The following is a 19,967-nucleotide window of genomic DNA, read 5'->3' on the forward strand; positions in this document are numbered from 1 at the left end:
TGTGTGAAGTATGTGAATGTGTGTGCACGCACATGAGCATGTGTTATGTGAGTGCATCTGTGTGCATGTGTGAGTATCCATGTGAATGTGTGTGTGAGGGCATGCCTGTGAGGTCCTGCCTTTCCCCCTCCCGCTGGGCATTGCCTCCTGCTGGTCTTCATGTTCCCTCCTTGGCCACATGCTCATAGTAACTCCAAGAGGCGGTTCAATAATGCAGGCTGTAAGTGTATGGAGAGTAATTTGTAACCGCCTTTAAAAGCCAATTGTTTTAAGCAAAGACTACAGCATTATAATGGCCCTACTGATGCTGGTAGCCCAGAGGGGATCCCACAAGACCAGCCAAGAGGGTATCTGGCTCTGCACAGGATGGAAATCAAATGTGAGCCAGCAGGAGGTGAAAGCAGAGTTGTTGAAGGGATAGACCAAGTGCAGGTGCAGAGTGTCTGGGAGACTCAGAAAGGAAAGGAGAAAGAGTTCCATCTTTCTTCAGGGTCTGGAGGTTTTTACTGAGGATGACAGTCTGGTGTAGGTGTCCTCTCAGCATCCAGGAACCGGTTAGAACAAAGACAAGGGCCCAGGGGTTATTCCTTAAAGCCAGGGAATCAAGAGGTCTAATGCCAGTGGTCTGGAATACACAGATGATGGCTCTGTCCGGTCATTCTCACCTGGTGCTTCCTTAGATGTTCTCTATTCTAAAGAAATCATGAACCTCTTGTCCCTTCAAGGGAGGACACACACTATTTGCATTATGAGGCATGTGTCAAGTGGGGGTGCAGGTCCTAGCAAGAAGGCAGCTTTTTATGGAGTCCTTCAGTTTCCCTAGCTCAGTACTATGCCTAACCCATTTATATTTTGTTAAAAAAAAGAGTTGGTTCTGCAGATGACAAGGCCAACTGTGGCCCAGAATCGAAGACCCTGTCAGCTGTGAGAAAACGGAGAAGGGTTTATATTTAGAAAAGGGCCAATTATTTACATGCCACAAACAACTACATTATTAATGCTTAACCAATAAAAGCTTTCATTTAAAAAAAAAATACCTAAGTCTTTTATGAAGACCTGATCTTTTTGACCTGAGTTCATTCAAGATTTAACTATGAGAAATAAACAGGTGCTTTCAGCAGGATGAACTGAAGGTACATGACTGAAGGCACATGTCTGAAAGCATCCAGATGTAAGGGTGTTCTCCTTACATCTGAATAAGTGTTTGCAGACACGAGCCAGTCCTTACCCCCTGCCTGGGTTTCAACGTGCTCTTTAGGAAGGAGAAATCAACATCTGGGATCAAGAATGGACAGGTCGTATAGGAATATTCCAGGAAAATGAGGAAAGAGGCCCATGGGCTCACAGGAGGAAGGCAAACTCCCTCAGTTCCAATTTCTAACATGGCATTTGGATGTAGTAGATACACACACACAAAAACTGTTCCATAAATTGTGAATACATGAATGGATGAATCGATCAATCAATCAAATAATCTTAAGGAAGAAAATCAATGAGCCCCTTCCTGGTTTACAAAACAAACTTTCATTAAGATGAATCCTGCTATATGATGTTTTTTTATCCTTAAGCCTGCATGTTCCCCAGAAAAGACAAGTCTTCCAAAAGATATTCTAATAGCAAAATAATGATTTTTCAGATACCAATGTCATTGCCCGCCCAAGAGAACAAATGCCATGGATGTATTTAAGGCAAATTATTGTCACAGTGACTATTCTGATCATTGCAAAATGGTCTAAAACACTTTGAAGCAAGTTGATTCAACTAATTTTGATTGTGCAACAAATGTACTGGAGGCTCAGCAGTTCTAATACCTACCAGAAAGACCAGACCCATTCCTGACTATAGAGCTCCAAGGGTCCTAAATCTGAATTGGTAGCAGTAATATTAACTTGCAGTATACTTCATCTTACACACACACACACACACACACACATTTTTTTTTCTTATTGTCCACTACAAAGCCCTAAAAACAAGGACTAAACCAGCAACATGAAGCACTCCTCATGCCCATTTCCCACTAAAAGAAGCCAAGCATTCTTGTAGAAATGTTTGATTAAAAGCTCTGACAGACAGACACGTGAAAAAGTGCTCAACATCACTCAGCATCAGAGAAATCCAATCAAAACCTCAATGAGATACCACCTCACACCAGTCACAATGGCTAAAATTAACAAGTCGGGAAATGACAGATGTTGGAGAGGATGTGGAGAAAGGGGAACCTCCTACACTGTTGGTGGGAATGCAAGCTGGGGCAGCCACTCTGGAAAACTGTATGGAGTTTCCTCAAAAAGTTGAAAATAGAGCTACCATACGACCCAGCAATTGCACGACTGGGTATTTACCCCAAAGGTACAAATGTAGGGATCCAAAGGGATACGTGCACCCCAGTGTTTATAGCAGCAATGTCCACAGTAGCCAAACTATGGAAAGAGCCAAGATGTCCATCGACAGATTAATGGATAAAGAAGATGTGGTATATATGTGTGTGTGTGTGTGTGTGTATATATATACACACACATATACACACACACATACACACACATACAAACACAATGGAATATTATGCAGCCATCAAAAAATGAAATCTTACCAATTGCAACGACATGGATGGAACTAGAGGGTATTGTGCTAAGTGAAATAAGTCAATCAGAGAAAGGCAATTATCATATGATCTCACTGATATGTGGAATTTGAGAAACAAGGCAGAGGATCATAGGGAAAAAGAGGAAAAAATGAAATGAGAAGAAACCAGAGAGGGAGACAAATCATAAGAGACTTTTAATCTCAGGAAACAAACTGAGGGTTGCTGGAGTGGTGGGGGATGTGAGGGATGGAGTGGCTGGGTGATGGACATTGGGGAGGGTATGTGCAATGGTGAGCACTGTGAATGGTGTAAGACAGATGAATCACAGACCTGTACCCCTGAAACAAATAATACATTATATGTTAATAATAAAAAAAAGAAAAAAATTTTAATTTAATTTTTTAAAAAAAGCTCTGGCAGGAATTACATAGGGTGGGTCTAGGACATCTTGTCATACTTAAACAAGGAAACTCTCAAAGTCTTCTAGGATCACATCAGAAGGACTCAGGAGCAAACTTAAAGAGGTTTGCACTGGGCAGAGGGGAGAAAATTTGAGTTTCAATAATGACAAAAATTGGAATAGATTAATAGACTTCAAATAGGTTTCAATCCATGAGTTCATAAAAATCAAAAATAAATGATTTAGTCATCATTGGAATGCACAAAGGAACCAACTAATTATCTTAAAAATTGGTGAAGAGAAGAGGAAACAATCAAGCATTTATCTTGCTTTTCCTAAATGAACTAACCCTCAGGGTAACTGTAGAGTTGATGAAGAGAAGGATCTATTTATAGACATTTCCAGCTAATAAACAAAGATGGAATGATAGAATTGGTGTAGCAATGTTTTGCCACCGCCCACAAATTAACAAATATAGACAACAAGCATCACTATCTGCTGGACAGCCGGGCACCCTGACTCCTGATGGAAGTACACAGCACCACCTCTGAAGGGGGTCATACAAACTGAACCTGACTATAGTCAAGCCTCTAGATCTAACTACCACTTTACAGGAAATCCAGGCAACAGAGGAACTTGTTAAACTATGCACAAGAATACAATCCACAAAATCCAAAGCTTGATAAACTTTCCAGGACAAATGATCCAGACCAGCGTCTCCAATAAATCAACTGTAAGGGACCAAAATACAGGAGAACCTGTAGACCAAAAGAGACTTAAGAGTTCTACCCACCCATCACAATGGATGGACATTATTTATATCATTATTCAAACTATTTAAAAATGTATGAATCATCCAGGGAAATTAGAGCACGTGTTGGTTATTTGATGAAATTAAGGACTTATTGCTAAGTTTTGTAATGTGATAATGGTATTGTGGCTATGATTTTTTTAGTCCTTATCGTACAGGGGTATAACCTGAAACATTTAGTGATGAAATGATACAATAGCTGGAATTCACTCTAAAATTGCCTGGAGTGGAGGGGAAGGAAGTGGGTAGAGAGTATAGAGGGGAAAAAAAACTAGCTATGAATTGGTAATTATTGAAGCTGGATGAGGGACAAATGAGAGTTCATTATGTTATGTTTTCTACTTGGTATATGTTTGAAATTTTCCATAATGAAAAATAAAAGAAAAAAAACACAGCTGACAGCCTCATAATGAAGAGAAGCAAACAAACAAAGAGCAACAAGCAGTAGGCAGTGTCTAAGAAGGCAGAGGCGTGGAAGAGATTGTGAAAAGAGCCTTCTCAATAAAAGAATAAATCACAAAACCCACATAAGTGCCACCTAACTGAAAATCTTCATTTCTGGGAGACTTTAGCCCCTGATACCACCAAAAATGAAGCTTCACCAAATTTTTGTTTATTATAAAACTGCCATTTATATGGCTCCCCCTTGGTCTCAAGCAACTTCTGTACATACTCTGTAATTTCAGATTCCCAACATATCTGTGATGATGCCATTATTATTCTTACTTTACAGATAAGAATGCTGAGTCTCAGGCATAAGTGACATCCCAGGCCACAGAGCTGGTTGGTGCTGGAGCTGGGACCACAGACTGTACCTCTCACCTCCCTTGCATAGAAGTTGGTTTTCCACCTACCTATGCTGGCTCCTCTTCGGGAAGGGCCCTGATGGCCTTTGATGGACACACGAGGTCTCTCCCTTGGAGAAGTGACACCACCCTCTCTCTCTAAAATGGCATACACCTGCATGAAGCTAGGCAGCCTTCTGCGTGCAATCCATTGGTTCTCACATTCCCAAGGCACCCACTTTTTCATCAGCATGCCATTGCTGCCCAATTTCTTCTAATCTTATTATTAATGTTGAAAGATGTTTTCATTAGTGTTTTAAGCCTCATTGTGTTCGTGAGATAAGAATACTTAGTTGCAGGTGGCAGCTTTCAGCTCCTAAGGGGTCTTGTTGCCGCTCAACACAATCCGGTACCATGAGGCCTCATGTCTGCAGTGGCAGGTGTGGGATGCCCCCCGATGTGGACTAAGTTAGAATCACTCTTCTGGCTTTCACTCCTTGGAAAGGAATGTCTCCCTTAGTTTAGTGGATGTTGGAGCTAGAGATTTGCATGAAAGGTAGCCAAACTCACTTAGCTCCTTGATGCAAAGCAAAAAACAAAGCCATCAGCTGAGAAAGTTTGCCATAGTGTGTCACGCTACATGCCCAGTGATGTGATGCTCGGGTCCCATCAGGCCAGGAATTTAGGGGCTTGTGTGGCACTCTGAGTCACCCCCTTCGTCCTCTATACTTTAAAGTCCCCCACCTCAAGGGCGCCTGGGTGGCTCAGATGGTTAAGCATCTGCCTTCGGCTCAGGTCATGATCCTGGAGTCCTGGGATCGAGTCCCGCATCGGGCTCTCTGCTCTGCGGGGAGTCTGCTTCTCCCTCTGACCCTCCTCCCTCTCATGCTGTTTCTCTCTCACTCGCTCTCTAAAAAATAAATAAATAAAATCTTTAATAAATAAATAAATAAATAAAGTCCCCCACCTCAAAGATAAGGGTAATAATCCCCACCAAACTAAGCATTTTGGGAGTGGAGAAAGCCATCCATGTGGGTGTCCTTGGATCCTCGATGTGACTACAACACCATGACAGAAACCAGCTCTCAGAGCAAGGACCCCGGTTATAGCAGCCTGCATTCAGCAACTGCTGGCTACATGCATGGGTTTTCCCACAGTTCATCCTCACAGATACCTGTAAGGAAGCTAGCATTATGGTCCCCATTTACAGAAGAGGACACTGAGATACAGAAGGCAAGTAAATTGTCCAGTTACCCAGCCAGCAGGTGGCAGAACTAGGGTTAGACACCAGGTCTTCCTGATGCAAAGCCATACTCTTAACTGCTTGTTCTACTGCCTTTGTATCTTCGAATCCTAGAACGGGAGTAACACATGCTGAATACCCAATCGATATTTCAAGTGAATGAATAAATAAATGAAAGAAAGAATGAATGATTAGTAGCCCCCTGGCCCCAGATAAAACTGTATAGTATTCATGCTGGTGGTGAAGTGATAGAACTTGAGTCTTGTGTACTGTTGTATTGGAGATACTCCACGTTTTGTAAATTACATTTTTCTGCTTATAATGGTGATAATACATGTTTGCAGTAGAAAATTAGGGAAGTGCAGAGAAGTATAAAGAAGAAAATAAAACTCATCCATAATCCACCCCTCAGAAGGTAGGTGCTGTGACATTTGGCCATATTTCACCCCAGGAACAGAGAAAATCGTAATTAGTCCAAAGCTGAGGCAGCCCCTGCTGTCACCACTGTGTTCTGGTACAGAGATTGTACCTCAAGCAGAATTCCAGTGACATTCCCCTACACACACACACACACACACACACACACACACACCCCAATAATGATAATAACAAGCTTTTCTGTAGCGCTTCACGTGTTGCAGACGTTATTCTAAACACTTCACGTATTAACTCATTTAACAGAAGAAGAAAGAGACATTATATGTGGTAAGTTTCAAGATTTTACAGCATCATAAAATTCGGCCCAATAACCTCAAACTCTCTCTCTTCCCTGCCCCTGCCACACTCAGGGAAAAAGGAAATCTTTCTTAGTTACTCTATGACCGATGACTTATTAAGCAGCTGAAGAGCAGTAGGTCAGTGCCCTCGTGATATTTAGGGTCCCCTGTCCCCACAGGCTCCTCCTGGGTCACTAAGGAAATGGCAAGAGCCCACTGGGCAGTGATTATCACTTTAGACCAACAGCGTCAGCAGCGTGGGGGACACTTGTCAGAAATGCAAATTCTCCAGCCCCATCTGGGACCTACTGAATCAGAGACACCAGGGTGGGACCCAGGAGTCTGTGGTTCAACAAGCCCTCCTGGGAATGTGATGCACACTAAGTTTGGGAACCTCTGCCTTAAGAGAGCCTAGTCCTGGCATTAAAGGGTTGTTGCTGATCACACATGCTGCCAGACTTCAGCGAGGAGAAGATGCCACTGCAGGCTAGAGCAGTCAGGGAAGCCTTTCCGGAGGAGGTGGTGTCTTTACCTGAACATCAAAGAAGCCCTCTTTAGGAAAAGAAATGGGAAGCGAGGGAGCTCTAGGCTTGGACAAGAGGTGGATGAGAGATAAGCACCTCACTTTGTTGCATCTGGGGCAGCACAGCAAGAACATGAGGAAATTGCCCACTCATGCACCTTCAGATTTCAGCCGGTCACCACCAGTCGATAGCCGTCAATGGTGATTACTGTGAAGAGGCAGGGAAATGCCGACTGGGCAGAAAGGGAGTGAGAGGTGTGGGCAATGAGGAGCCCAGAGGTGGTGGAAGGTGGAAGGAGCCCACGGGCAGGCCTCATTGATCGTTATATCCCAGGAGGGGTCACCCACCCCGCCCGCATGTGCTCTGCTACCACCAGGCTGCTGAGGCCAGGACTCCATGGACTCCGGGATGGCACAGGAGGACCAGAGCCCAAGAACCAGGATATCCGTGGAGGGTCTGTCATGTGGCCAGCCTTGGACTGGGGGGGTGGGGGTCCACGCTGGCTCTTCCCCTACTCCTCTGACCCATCAGGGCTGCATTTCCCAAGCTCCTGGCTCAGCCAGTGAGGAAGGCAGGGGGACGAGAGAAGCCAGGGTGTGTATCGTCTGCTCTCTCTGCTTCGGCTGGCATCTCCAGCCATAACTGCATAACCTCCGTGGGCCCAGCCCCTGGAAGGCAGCCCCCGACGTGGGCTAGCAAGCCTCTCCCCTGTGTCCTGCACCCCACTCGCGCTCACAGCTGCTACTGATGTTGAGGCTGTTACCACATTCCGTTTGTCAGACCCAGGGCCCTACCCTGCTGCCCTCTGTCAGCCGCCCTCCCACAACACCCCCCGAGGAGTCAGAGCCCTTCTGAGGCTCTCAGTTGTCACATAGTGGTGCCCAGACTCCTCAGCAGGCCCCAGACCCCGCTCCAGTTCATGTCCTTCTGCTCTCCTCTGGCCAGAGAAAACCTTGCCAATTTTAGCCAGATCTTATGCTCTAGGCCTTGCCCTTTCCTGCATTATCCTGGCCTGCTTCGTCTTACCTGTACGGACCTGTCAGGGCCTCCTCCATCCTTCAGTGCGCAGTGTGAATGCCCGCTCCTTCAGGAAGCCTCCCCACCCACTCTCCTCTGAGGTTTCTTACTCCCCCTCCCCGGGCCTATCTCAGCTGCGGTATTAGAACATCTGTCAGGGATATTGCACAGGTCTGCTCCCCCAGCTCTGTGAGGGCAACACCAAGACTTTCCTGTTTGCCCACAGCACCCAGCAAAGACCCTCCCCAGAACAGCGTCCTGACAGATCTCACAGCCTCCAGCCCTGCCACTGCTCCCATCTACAGGTCCTCCTAAAACTGTCATATTCGCCGCCTGCCCTTCCTGAGACCCCTTCAACAGGCCCGCTGCCCTCAGGATAGTCTGCCTGCCTCAGCATGGCCCACAGGCCCTCCCTCATGTGGCTGGGTCTGTGGCAGGTGGCCCGGATGGCTTGCCTGGGCCTTCCTCTCCTTCTGACCTGGTCCCCACTCCATCTGCCCCCCATTATGCTCAGTGCTGAACACTTAGGTGGCAAAAGTATAATGAACAGAATCTGATTCTTTAATGGATTCTAATAATGTGGATTCTAATAATGCTTTAAATCCTTTCTGACTTGCTGCTGGTCTTGAAGAGCCCAGGAAAGAGACTGAGGCAGACCCAGGCTGCACCCCAGCTCCACCACTCACTGGTCCCCTCACTTTTCCAAGTGTAACTTCCTCTCTGCAACATATGGGCACCTGCCTGGAAGGATAGCAAAATAATCCCAGCATGCTGCCAGTGACCGAGACACCCCTCCCACCTGGCTCCCTTTGTCCTTGGGGTGTTTGGGTATATCCTTCTCATAGGAAAACAGGTCCTCACTCCTGCATGCTGCTGTGGGGGGTTAGGTCTCTGCTGCTCCCTATCAGACCCCCTGTTGTAAACCTTCCTGCTTTCTTCTTCCTCAAATAGCATGAAGTCATTCAGCAAACCCATCCACCCTCAGTTCCCCAGACTGTCACTAGTCCCATACCCTGCAGATTAGAGCATGAAGAGTAAGAAATGTAGTCCTGACAGAGCATTCAGGCATTCCAGAAGCCTCTGTACTTTGGGAAAATACCCCAGAGCTTGACTCTATCAGGTTCTGGGGCCCTTGCTCCATCTCCCCACTGGTCACTCATCCCCGAGGGCAGAAGACCGCAGAGCATGGAGTAGAAGCTCAGTGGTTTCTGTGAACCAAGTGATGGTGGAAATGAAGAGGCGTCAGGGACTCAACCTCAGAGAGCCAGAAGTTTCTTCTCAGCAGAAACCTCAATTCAGGTTGACAAGTATTTAGGAAGTGACTATGATATGCCAGGAAGTAGAGAAGCTAAGACTATACCGTTTGGGGGATGATGTTTTTCAACTCTGTAATGTCTGGTCCTCACACAGTGTCTGTGCTCAGCAAAGTCTTAGGGAATCAAAAGGAAAAGAGGGAAGGAGGAAGCAGAGTTCCTTGAGTGTGCTGGGATCTGGGATGCAGAGATGGACAAGAAGTGGTCCCTGCTCCTGTGGGACCTGAAGAATCTTTATTACACAGACATGACAACCCTTGAGATGATCTGTCTCCCACCATATCACTTGGCTCTCTGAGGGCAGACCCTCCCGTCAGTTCTTCTCAGCTAGGTCTCTGAGTGCAACTCTGGAGTCAGGACGCTGCCTGAGAGAGACCCAAGGGAGTATGAAGTCAGCCAAGTGAGAGGCCTTGACAGCCAGGGCTGTTGCAGCCTCAGACAGAAGGGAAGGTACACTCACATAGCAAAGAGAGCAACCGTGGCTCCCGGACGGCTTCCTGGAGGAAGTCAGCCCAGAGAAGAGCCTTGGAGGATAGGTTGGCTTTATCTGAATGGAGAGAGGGGGCAGGGTGTGTGAGCAAATGGACAGGGCAGGAATACACATGGAGGCTTCAGGGGACACAGAGCAGGGAGGCCACTTTAGCCAATGAGTATGCCAAGTGGAGGTTCCATATGGAAAAATACTAGTAAGTTCCAACACAACTGACAGCACCATTGCTCTTAGCTGTTTATCACTTGCTTCCATTCACACAGCTTCTTCCTTCAATTGTCCCAGTGAGCCTCTCGGCCACCATTTTGGCCATCCCTGGTTGACTGTTTCCCATATTCTCCTCATCGACTATTTCACACCCTTCCCATCTTCCTTAAGTTCCTACCACTCCTCACACACCCTGCTCTCAGCTTTTGTGCCCTGCTTCACACAGAAGTGGAGGCCCTCTAGGAAGCTTCTTTCATAGCCTCTCAAGCTGGGTTAGATGCCCACTGCTGGCTGCCAGAAAGCCCTATGCATGAACATCTATCTGGGGGGCTGCCTTTCCTGCTAGACTGGGAGTTCCTTGTGGGCCTTTCTTATTTATCCCCCATCTCTCGGTTCCAGAACATGGTCTCAGCTAGAGTAAGTGCTTAGGAAGTATTTGCTGAAAGAATGAGTGGCTCACTTGTAGGGTGGGCATTGTTATTTCCGTTTACAGTTAAGGGAAATCAGGTCAGAAAGGTCCACTGAACTGCCTGAGGTTACCCTTCCAGTGAGGGGCAGAACTAACTCCTAAACCCAGCGCTTCCGATGGCAGGGTCTGCACTGGCGTGACCCTAAGATTGCCAAAAGAAGAGCCCAAGGATTCCCCCAGGATGGGTCATCCTACCTGCCTGAGCAAGAGACTGCCCGCCATGTGCACCGCTGTCCAAGGTGGTACAGACAGCAGAGACAGGCCACAGTGACAGCGGTCACTGCGGAGTCGATGTGTCTGCTCATCTCCAATCTGTATGTATGCTTCCCTGCCAGTCATTATCAGACGGCTCTGGATGAACAGCCAGCTTCTGCGGAAGCTATGTGGGTGGCGAGCGGCCAACATATGCCTCCTATGCCTTCCTGTTTATGCATGTTGATATTTCCCCACGCCGTTTGCACAGCCCATATCTTCTGTTTGTTTTGAAGTTGGTGTAACTAGTGAACTGGGCTTGATTTCTCTCTCTGTGCCAGCTCTTGGCTCCCTTCTACACGGCTCCAGTAGAGGCTTTTCCTCATGTAGATACCAATGCTATGACACCATCTGCCCTTCCAGGGAAGTGCTGAGCAACCGCCTCATCTACCCAGAGAATGGGCATGACAGGTCAACAGTGGCAGGGAGGACAAGGTGCAGCACTTCCCTTCCTTTCAACCTCTCTCTACAACTCCAGTTGCCAGAACCCAGGCCCCCAAAGGAAGTGTCTTTCGGGGCCTTTCAGGCCGTGCAAGCAGCAGTGCTTCATGGGACTCTGCCGCACCTTTGCTTCAAAACCTTCCAAGACCCATTCTGACAGGTGTCAGATAATAGCTCACTGTGGTTCTGATTTGCATTTCCCTGATGATGAGTGATGTTGAGCATCTTTTCATGTGTCTGTTGGCCATCTATAGGTCTTCTTTGGAAAAATATCTATTCAGGTCCTCTGTCAGAATGGCTAAAATCAAAAAATACAAGAAATAACAAATGTTGGCAAGGATGTGGAGAGAAGAGAACCCTCATGCACTGTTGGTGGGAATGTAAATTGGTGCAGCCACTGTGGAAAATGGTAAGAAGATTCCTCCAAAAACTAAAAATAGAAATACCATCTGATCCAGTCATTCCACTACTGGGTATTCACCCAAAGAAAACAAAAACACTAATCCAAAAAGATATATTCACCCTTATGTATTTTGCAGCATTATTTGCAATGGCCTAGATATGGAAGCAACCCAACTGGCCATTGATAGATGAATGGATAAAGAAGATGTGGTGTATATATATAATGGAATATTACTCAGTCATGAAAAGAATGAAATCTTGCCACTTATGACAATATGGATGGACCTAGAGTGTATTATGCTAAGTGAAGTAAGTCAGAGAAAGACAAATACTGTATGATTTCACTCATATGTGGAATTTAAGAAACAAGACAAATGAACAAAGACAAAAAGAGACAAATGGAAAAACAGACTCCTAACTACAGAGAACAAACTGATGGTTCCCAGAAGGGAACTGGGGGGGGGCGGTGAGATGGGTGAAATAGGTGATGAGGATTAAGAGTACACTTACCGTGATGAGCACTAAGTCATGTATAGAATTGTTGAATCATTATACTGTACACCTGAAACTAATATGACACTGCTAATATGATAGCCATCTTGAAGTGCTGGCCATGGCCTTGCTCACCCACATTCTGGCTTTTCACACAGCGGTGGTGCCTTTCCTGCTCTGCCCACATCTAAGTCCTAGCATAAGCTACCATGTAAGGAGAACTATTATTATACTACTACAAAGTATGGTTTATTGGACCCATTCTACAGAGGAGGAACTTGAGGCTTAGAGAAGTTGAGTAACCTGTCCAGGGTCACACGGCTAAGTGGCAGAGCTAGGATTTGGGCCTGAGATCTCTTTGACCACAAACTCTATGCTCTTAAAACTCAAGTATTTCAAGCCTGGGCTCTAATCACTCAGGACTCCGTTCCTGCTTCCCCTCTTTTCCAAGCTCTCTCCTGACCCCTGTTGACTCTGCCAGAAGCCTCCCCTCTCCCTCCCCACAGCCGCCCAAGCAGACTCAGAACAGAGCACTGGATGTGCACAGCTCGGCAGCATCCCCGCACTCCTGAGGAGCACGGGCACACCTGTAGGTGGCCACTACAGCATTTCTAAATGAGGTAATTAGTGGGTGACAAAGACAGCCGAAGCCTTAGTGCAGGCAAAGGGTGGCAGAAACTAAAACATCCTTCCCAGAGCCGCACATCCCTCTCTGGCCATCACGACACCAGATGTGCTTGTTGACTTTCCCGGCTTTCTACTCAAAAGCCTCCCAAGTTTCCCATGGACCGCTCTCCTGCACTACCGTGGTGCTGATCTCATGTGATATGTGGGGCCCCTGGCAGAGGCTGGCTGGCAGTTGCTCTGAGCACATGCGACACCATGTATCCCTCTCTCCTGCAGTCAGGTGTGGCCATGTGACTGAGCCACAGGTGGCTGTCAGGGGCCCCCCTCCCGGCTGCAAACACCATATTTAAATGTTAATCCTTAGGGAGTGACTTTCAGAGAACACAGAGCCCCGGGCAGAGTACTGCCTCTCTCATCGGTGCCTACCTGAATGCTCTTTGCCTTCACGTGAGAGAAGCCTTCTCTGTCTGGGCCTCATCCAGCTCCTTCCCCTGGAAGCCAACCTCCCTGGACTTTCTTCTACTGGGGCCCTCCTCCTTAACTTTGCTGAGTACTCTTCTAACATGGCACAGGAAAACAACTTCCTGACGGTGTTCCTTCCCATCCTTCATCTGCTCACTGGCAAAAGCAAGAGAAACTATGGAGTAACCCCCAGGGGCCAGGAAAGCCTGACTGAGTGCACCTGGTCCAAGCAAGTGCTTCCCCATTTCTCTGAAGATAACTCGCATACGGTCAAATGCCCCTCCCCACAAAACTCTGTGCTTCCGGCTCACTGTCCCATAGCCTAGTTGCCTGTGTCCCTACCCCTCCCCATTGTAGTATAAGCTTCTGGAGGAGGGGATTTTCTTATCATCCCCCTATCCCCTATTCTTAAGTCTCATCCCTGTTCAGGAAAATTCATTCAATGAATGAATACATGAATGTATGGATGAGAAAATGGGCCAAAGTCCATTGTCCCCTCGGACTTCACTTACAAAACACAAGTTCAGAGATAGATTATTATGAATTTCAAAACAGCAGTCACAGAGCATTAAACCCCTAGTGTGGGACCTTCTAAACAGAGGGCCCTGTGTGACTACACCCGTGAGGCTGGATGGAGGGTCACCAACCATAGGCTCTCTTCAGGGTCAAGAAAAGAAGAATGGGAGAAACAGGTTATCAGAGCAAACACCAGGAGGAGGTGAAATCTGGGAAGCCATGAACAGGCAACGGGAGGAGAAGGACTGTTAGAGCCCACCTTGTGCTAGATACAAGAGAGGACGAGCCTGGCCTTTGCTCTATCCCCAGAGTGCTCGAGGTAAGGTCCCCAGACAAGCACCATTGGCATCACCTGGGAACTTATCAGAAATGACATTCTGAGGTCACCCCAGACCCACTAGATCAGAAACTCTAGGGTGGGGGCAGCAATCTGTATTACAACAAGCCCTCCAGGTAATACTGGTGCATGTTCAAGTCTAGACCCAGCAGTGCTTACGGACCACTGATACTCAGTGATCCCAGAGGCAGCAAACCTAACAGCAGAGACGGCACAGACCAGTGGTTTAGAGCGGAGTCTCTGGAGTCAGAGTGCTTGGGTTTGAGGCCCAACTCTGCCACTCGCCTCGTTGTGTGGCCTTGAGCCACTCCGTTAACCCCTCTGTACCTTCACCTCTGTTCGTAAGATGATAAAGATCCTGGGGCACCTGGATGGAGCAGTCGGTTAAGCATCTAACTCTTGGTTGCAGCTCAGATCCTGATCTCAGGGTCGTGGGATCGAGCGCCACGTCAGGCTCTGTGCTCAGCACAGAGTCTGCTTGTCCCTCTCCTTCCCCCTCTGCCCCTGTCCCCACCCTCTTACTCTCCCTTTCTCTCTCTCTCAAATAAATAAATAAAATCTTTTAAAAAATTATAAAGATCCCATTTCATAGGGTTATTCTCATGATCAAATGATTTTTTTTTAAAGATTTTATTTATTTACTTGAGAGAGAGAGAATGAGAGAGAGAGAGCACATGAGAGGGGGGAGGGGCAGAGGGAGAAGCAGACCCCCTGCTGAGCAGGGAGCGCGATGCGGGACTCGATGCAGGGACTCCAGGATCATGACCTGAGCCGAAGGCAGTCGCTTAACCGACTGAGCCACCCAGGCGCCCCTCATGATCAAATGATTTAAGACTTGTAAAGTCTTGCAAGAGTGCCCAGCACATAGTAAGTGCTCAATACGTGTTTTTAATAAAATAATAATAATAATACCATTGTGATGGGAGTTAACATTGGTCAAACATATACTATGTGCCTGGCACGGTGCTCTGCTTAGGTGATGATTTATGACATATTTGGGGAGGGGGGCATGTTATTTGCAGGATGCGGTTTCTCTTCCACAATCTCAGCACCCGGATGCCAGAGAGCTCTTAAATGCCACGTCTCTCTCCAAGCCTCACTAAAAAGAGAGAAAGCTCCCTCCCATCATTCCCAAACCTTTCCCCTTGAAGCAGCTGGGGATGGCAGCCTGGGCTTTCCCCTGGTTTGGGCCATTTCTGTCGTTTTTCTCCTCAGAGAGGGTATATAAATATTTAAAGAACACTGGCATTTAGATGCCCTACAATTTAAGGATCTATTTAAAATTAAGCATGCTAAATAAAAGTCCTTTATGAGGTGTTCTAAACCCCTATAAAATACCATCGCCGACACCTCGGGAAGCGGGTTATCTGTGGCTTCGTAAACAGGGCGAGTTGTGGGTGTCTCAGCCACACTTGGCTCTTCCGTGGCTCCTTCTCATAAATGTGGATCGGGCCCTCGGAACTCGGTGTTTGTGAGCCTAGCAGAAGGCACCAAGCCCAGCCGAGGACTGGGGGTCTATTGAAGAATTATGTCCTGGGACACGGTTAGTCTCTGAGCTGAGGGAAAAGCAAACTGAGACAGGGTTTAGAAAAACCAGCACACAAATCTCCAGGTCTGAAATGTCCCTTCTCCACACCCGCACTTCTGCCTAGCTGGTGGTGGGGAGCCTGGATGACCTGTAAGCTCCTTACATCTCCTATAGGGCCTCTAGAGGATGCGGAGGGCTGAGACACCCCCACTCCAGGGGCTGTGGGGTCAATGCCTACTCAGGTCAATGCCTACTCAGGGGTCTTTGGGCTGTCTCCACTGAATCTTTTCCCCCTGCTTTCTTGGTTCAAACAACGTCACAGTTCAGAAGGAGAACTACACACACACACATAGTACCAATGTAATTTGATTGGTTTCTATATTGTACCACGGTGACATAAAAATTGTAAACATTGGGGGAAACTGAGTGAAGGGGACATGAGACGTCTTTATATTATCTTCACAACTTTCTGTGAATCTATAATTATTTCAAAATAAAAAGTTTTTTAAAATCAAAGGGAGGACGCCTGGGTGGCTCAGTCGGTTATGGGTCTGACTCCTGATGCCTGCTGAAGTTGTGATCTCAGGGTCCTGGGATCGAGTCCTGCGTTGAGCTCCCCACTCAGCAGGGAGTCTGCTTGTCCCCCTCTCCCTCTGCCTCTCCTCCTGCTCGCTCTCTGTTCTCTGTCTCTGTCTCTCTCTCAAATAAATAAATCAATCTTAAAAAAAAAAAATCAAAGGAGACACCAGTTTTTAAGATACCAATAATTTCTATGCTGCTCAGTGAATGTCACATAACATGATGGGACTATCACCATTTGCCTTGGGAACTGTTTCCTGAAAGCGTTTGGGTGATTCCATTGTTTTTAATAAACTAATCCTTTTAGTTTAAACTCAAAAAAAATTTGGAGGACCTGGGAGGCTCAGTTGGGTAAGCGTCGACCTTCAGCTCCGGTCATGATCTCAGGGTCCTGGATGGGGACTCTGCTTCTCTCTCTCCCTCTGCCCCTCCCCCTGCTCATGCTCTCTCTCTTACTCGCTCTCTCTCTCTCAAATAAATAAAATCTTTAAAAAAATAAATAAACTCAAAGAAAATTTAATTCACTACAGATTTGTTTAAATGTCTGTGAAGTATCCTGCTCTGTGCTAGACTGAGTTTGGTCCTGTAAGGAATTTATTGTCATTAGAGTAAACACCGATAAGATATGACGGAGAGTACTGCGTTTTATACTATATACTAAGGCCTACAAATCTTCATGTGGGCCAGTCCCTTGGTCAGCACTTAAGAAAATTTTCATTGACGGGTTGGCCAATTCAATACTGTTTTTCCTGTATTAGTCTTGATTAACTTCAATTCAATAAACGACTCAACAAAGGCCTATTGAGCACCTATTATGTAAAGTCTGGAATTCAACAAATACCTACTTAAATCGATTATATGCTCAGTGAGGTGGACTCACCTAAGTAGTTCTAATTGTGGCCAAACTATGCCAATCATAATGATGGTGGTCACAGGGCACTCAAATGTGTTGTTCATTGCAGTGGCTCTGTGTGATAGGTGGTACCATCATCATCATCATCATCTCCATTTCATAAACTAAAGAGGTGAAATAACTCACCCAAGGTCACATGGCTAGCGAGGGGTAGAATCCGGATTTGAACCCAGCAGCGCGGTTGCAGAGTCCAAGGTTTGGACCTGACGCCACACTGCCTCTCCCTGAAAGACAGAATCAAAAAGTGCTATGGGATCACCCAGCCAGGAAGAACTCACTCTGAGTTGAGGGAGGAGAGATGACTTCCCAGAGGAGATGACAGTAGAGCTGAGTTTTGAAGAGTGCGAGTTTGCTCAGCAGAGCTGGAAGACAGAGAAAGGGAACCCGGATGTGCTGAGCAGCCCCTCTGGTGTCCTCCTCGGCCCTGTGTACCGAGCAGTGCTTCCCTTAGCATCGCACGGTGACACCCATGCTTCCCAGCCCTGTGGACCCAGGCCCCACGGGGCCAGATAGCCCACCACCAGTGCAGCCGGCCCTGCAGTTCTTCTCTTCAGGAGAGCTTGCTCTCCTCATTTGGAATGCAGGGCTGTCTTCTACAGCCAGCAGGGTCCCCTGTCTTGGTTCTCTGGGTGGTGATGGCTTTTTGGTGCCCACATACGGCAAGGATGCCTTAAAGTACTCAGATAAGAAATTTTTTTTATTGTGGTAAAAAAGCACATGAGATCTATTTCTTTAATTAACTTTTAAGAATGCAGTACAAATGCTTCAACAGAAAGAAAACTCCAGCCCTTATCTTATTCAATTATCTTACCAGCGCCGAAAATGAGGACTACATCAAGAGGATAAAGGCAGAAAGTGAAAGATTTTCCCTAAATAAAATAAACTAGAAAGATATGTATACACAAGACCACTTTGGAAACTGTAGTGTCACAAAGGTGGGCTGTTTTTCCCAAAGAGAACACCGTGGCCCTAGTCTAATGAGCACTGGACTGGCAGTCCACTGAATCCAAGTCCAAATCCCAGTTCTGCCCCCCAGATAGTAATACCTGCCATTCTAACCTCGCAAAGATCAACAATAAAAACGAGATACTGCATGAGAAAGCACTTTTGTATCACAAAAGCATTAACACATAAGATAAGCATTGCCAGGTTAGATAGATTTATTCCTACCAAATAAAAATCTCTTAGGTTTCTGATTCTCTCCCAAATACTATAGAGTAAAGCTCTAAGTCCTCTTTTTATGGAATCAGCCAAGCCGGTTAATAAAAAGGAGGCCAGCTCTCCTTTGAAGAACACTCATCCCTGACATATCCTGAGTGATAAGGCAGGACATTGGACAATGACCTAATGGCAGGACAGGAAATTCGCTTTCTCTGGGACAGATAGTGACATGTCAGAACATGCAGCGAGGTCTCAGGTCAGACCCTGTTAATCTGGACAACAGGCCCTGAGTTGATGCTGGGTGGGCGATTATGTTATCCGCCCCCAAGCTAAATACACACTCACATCACATCCAAGAGAATCAAAATACGTTTATTCATTCAACAAACGCTATGGAGCCCCTGCATTCCCTGGTCTCCACCATCTAGTAATTCAATGTAAAGAATGGCAGGAGTGAGGTTAGGAGCTTTCAACTGAAGGCTTTAAATATCATCCCTAAAGTTTGCCTGAAGAATTTAAATAGAAGAATGGAAAAGATCAGTCTTGGTTTTCAGAAAGACAGTGGGACTCCCATTGAGACAGGACGAGCCATCAAGGGCAAGTATCTCAGGAGGAGAGAATGAATTCTAAACTAATAGTGAAGAGAGATGGAAAGGAAGGGGCAGTTTCCAGAAGTAATTTGATGGGAGACCCTGCTGGGTCTGTGTCTGGTAAGACTGGGAAAGGAAAAGGATTTCTATGTTACCTAGATCCCTGGATTGGCGTCTTGAATTGACCCTGGTGCCGTTGAGCAGGCTGTAGAAGACAGAAGGAGGAGCAGGCATGGGGATTTGGGGTGGTGAGGATGACAAATTTTATTTTGCATTTGGTAAGTTTGGAAGTCTTGGGTGCAGGAGCAGTCCTGGTGGAGACAGGTCTGGGATGCAGATAGCTCTCAGCTGGACTGAGAGTTTTCAGCAAGTGAGTGGTAGTTAAAGCCGTGGGATAGGAACTTGGCCAGGCAGCAAACAGACAGTGAACAGACCACAGATCCAAGGCTACAACCCTGGGGATACCTGGCCATATGGAAGCAGGAAAGGTGTCATGGAAGACCAAGAAGGACCAACGGAAGAAATGGGAAGAAACCCAGGAGCATGTGATATCTATCCGGTGATACCCTACAAGCCAGAATGCCCACAGGTGAGAGTTCAGTCAAATTCACCTGGAATGAGCAACACCAGCTCTTCAAGTTGATGTTTTGAAATTCCAGAAGACATAAATAATAGAAAGTCTGCTGAGTACAGCCGTTCCTAAATGTCTGTGGGGAAACCAGAGAATTGTCAGACAGAACTCCTGCCCCCAAAGCACCTCAATCTATTGATAAAAATTAGATTATTACCAAAAGGAGGGTGTGGACCCTGGGAGCCGTGAGGAATCTGAGAGGGGGCGGAGAACAGTACTAAGGAAGGCTCTGTGGACGGGGGACTTGATATTTGAAAGGCGGCAAAGTATTGGAAGGTAGACTGGGGGCCCACAACACAGAAACAAAAGCCAGAAAGGAAAGGAATGAGGACCAGGTGGGGTGCAGCTTGCCTGGAATGCATGCTGTGTTCTTACCTACCCTCTGCCTTGCAGCCATCCTAACTGATAAGCAATTCCTCTAAAACTGTAGCTCTGTCCTGCCTCCAGCTTGGGCACCTGCTGTGTCCACCACCTGCA

The sequence above is a fragment of the Mirounga angustirostris genome, unplaced genomic scaffold (genome assembly GCF_029215605.1).
Source record: "Mirounga angustirostris isolate CCGP_5_RB_7025 unplaced genomic scaffold, mMirAng1.0.hap1 SCAF_1, whole genome shotgun sequence".
In the NCBI taxonomy this organism is placed as follows: domain Eukaryota; kingdom Metazoa; phylum Chordata; class Mammalia; order Carnivora; family Phocidae; genus Mirounga; species Mirounga angustirostris.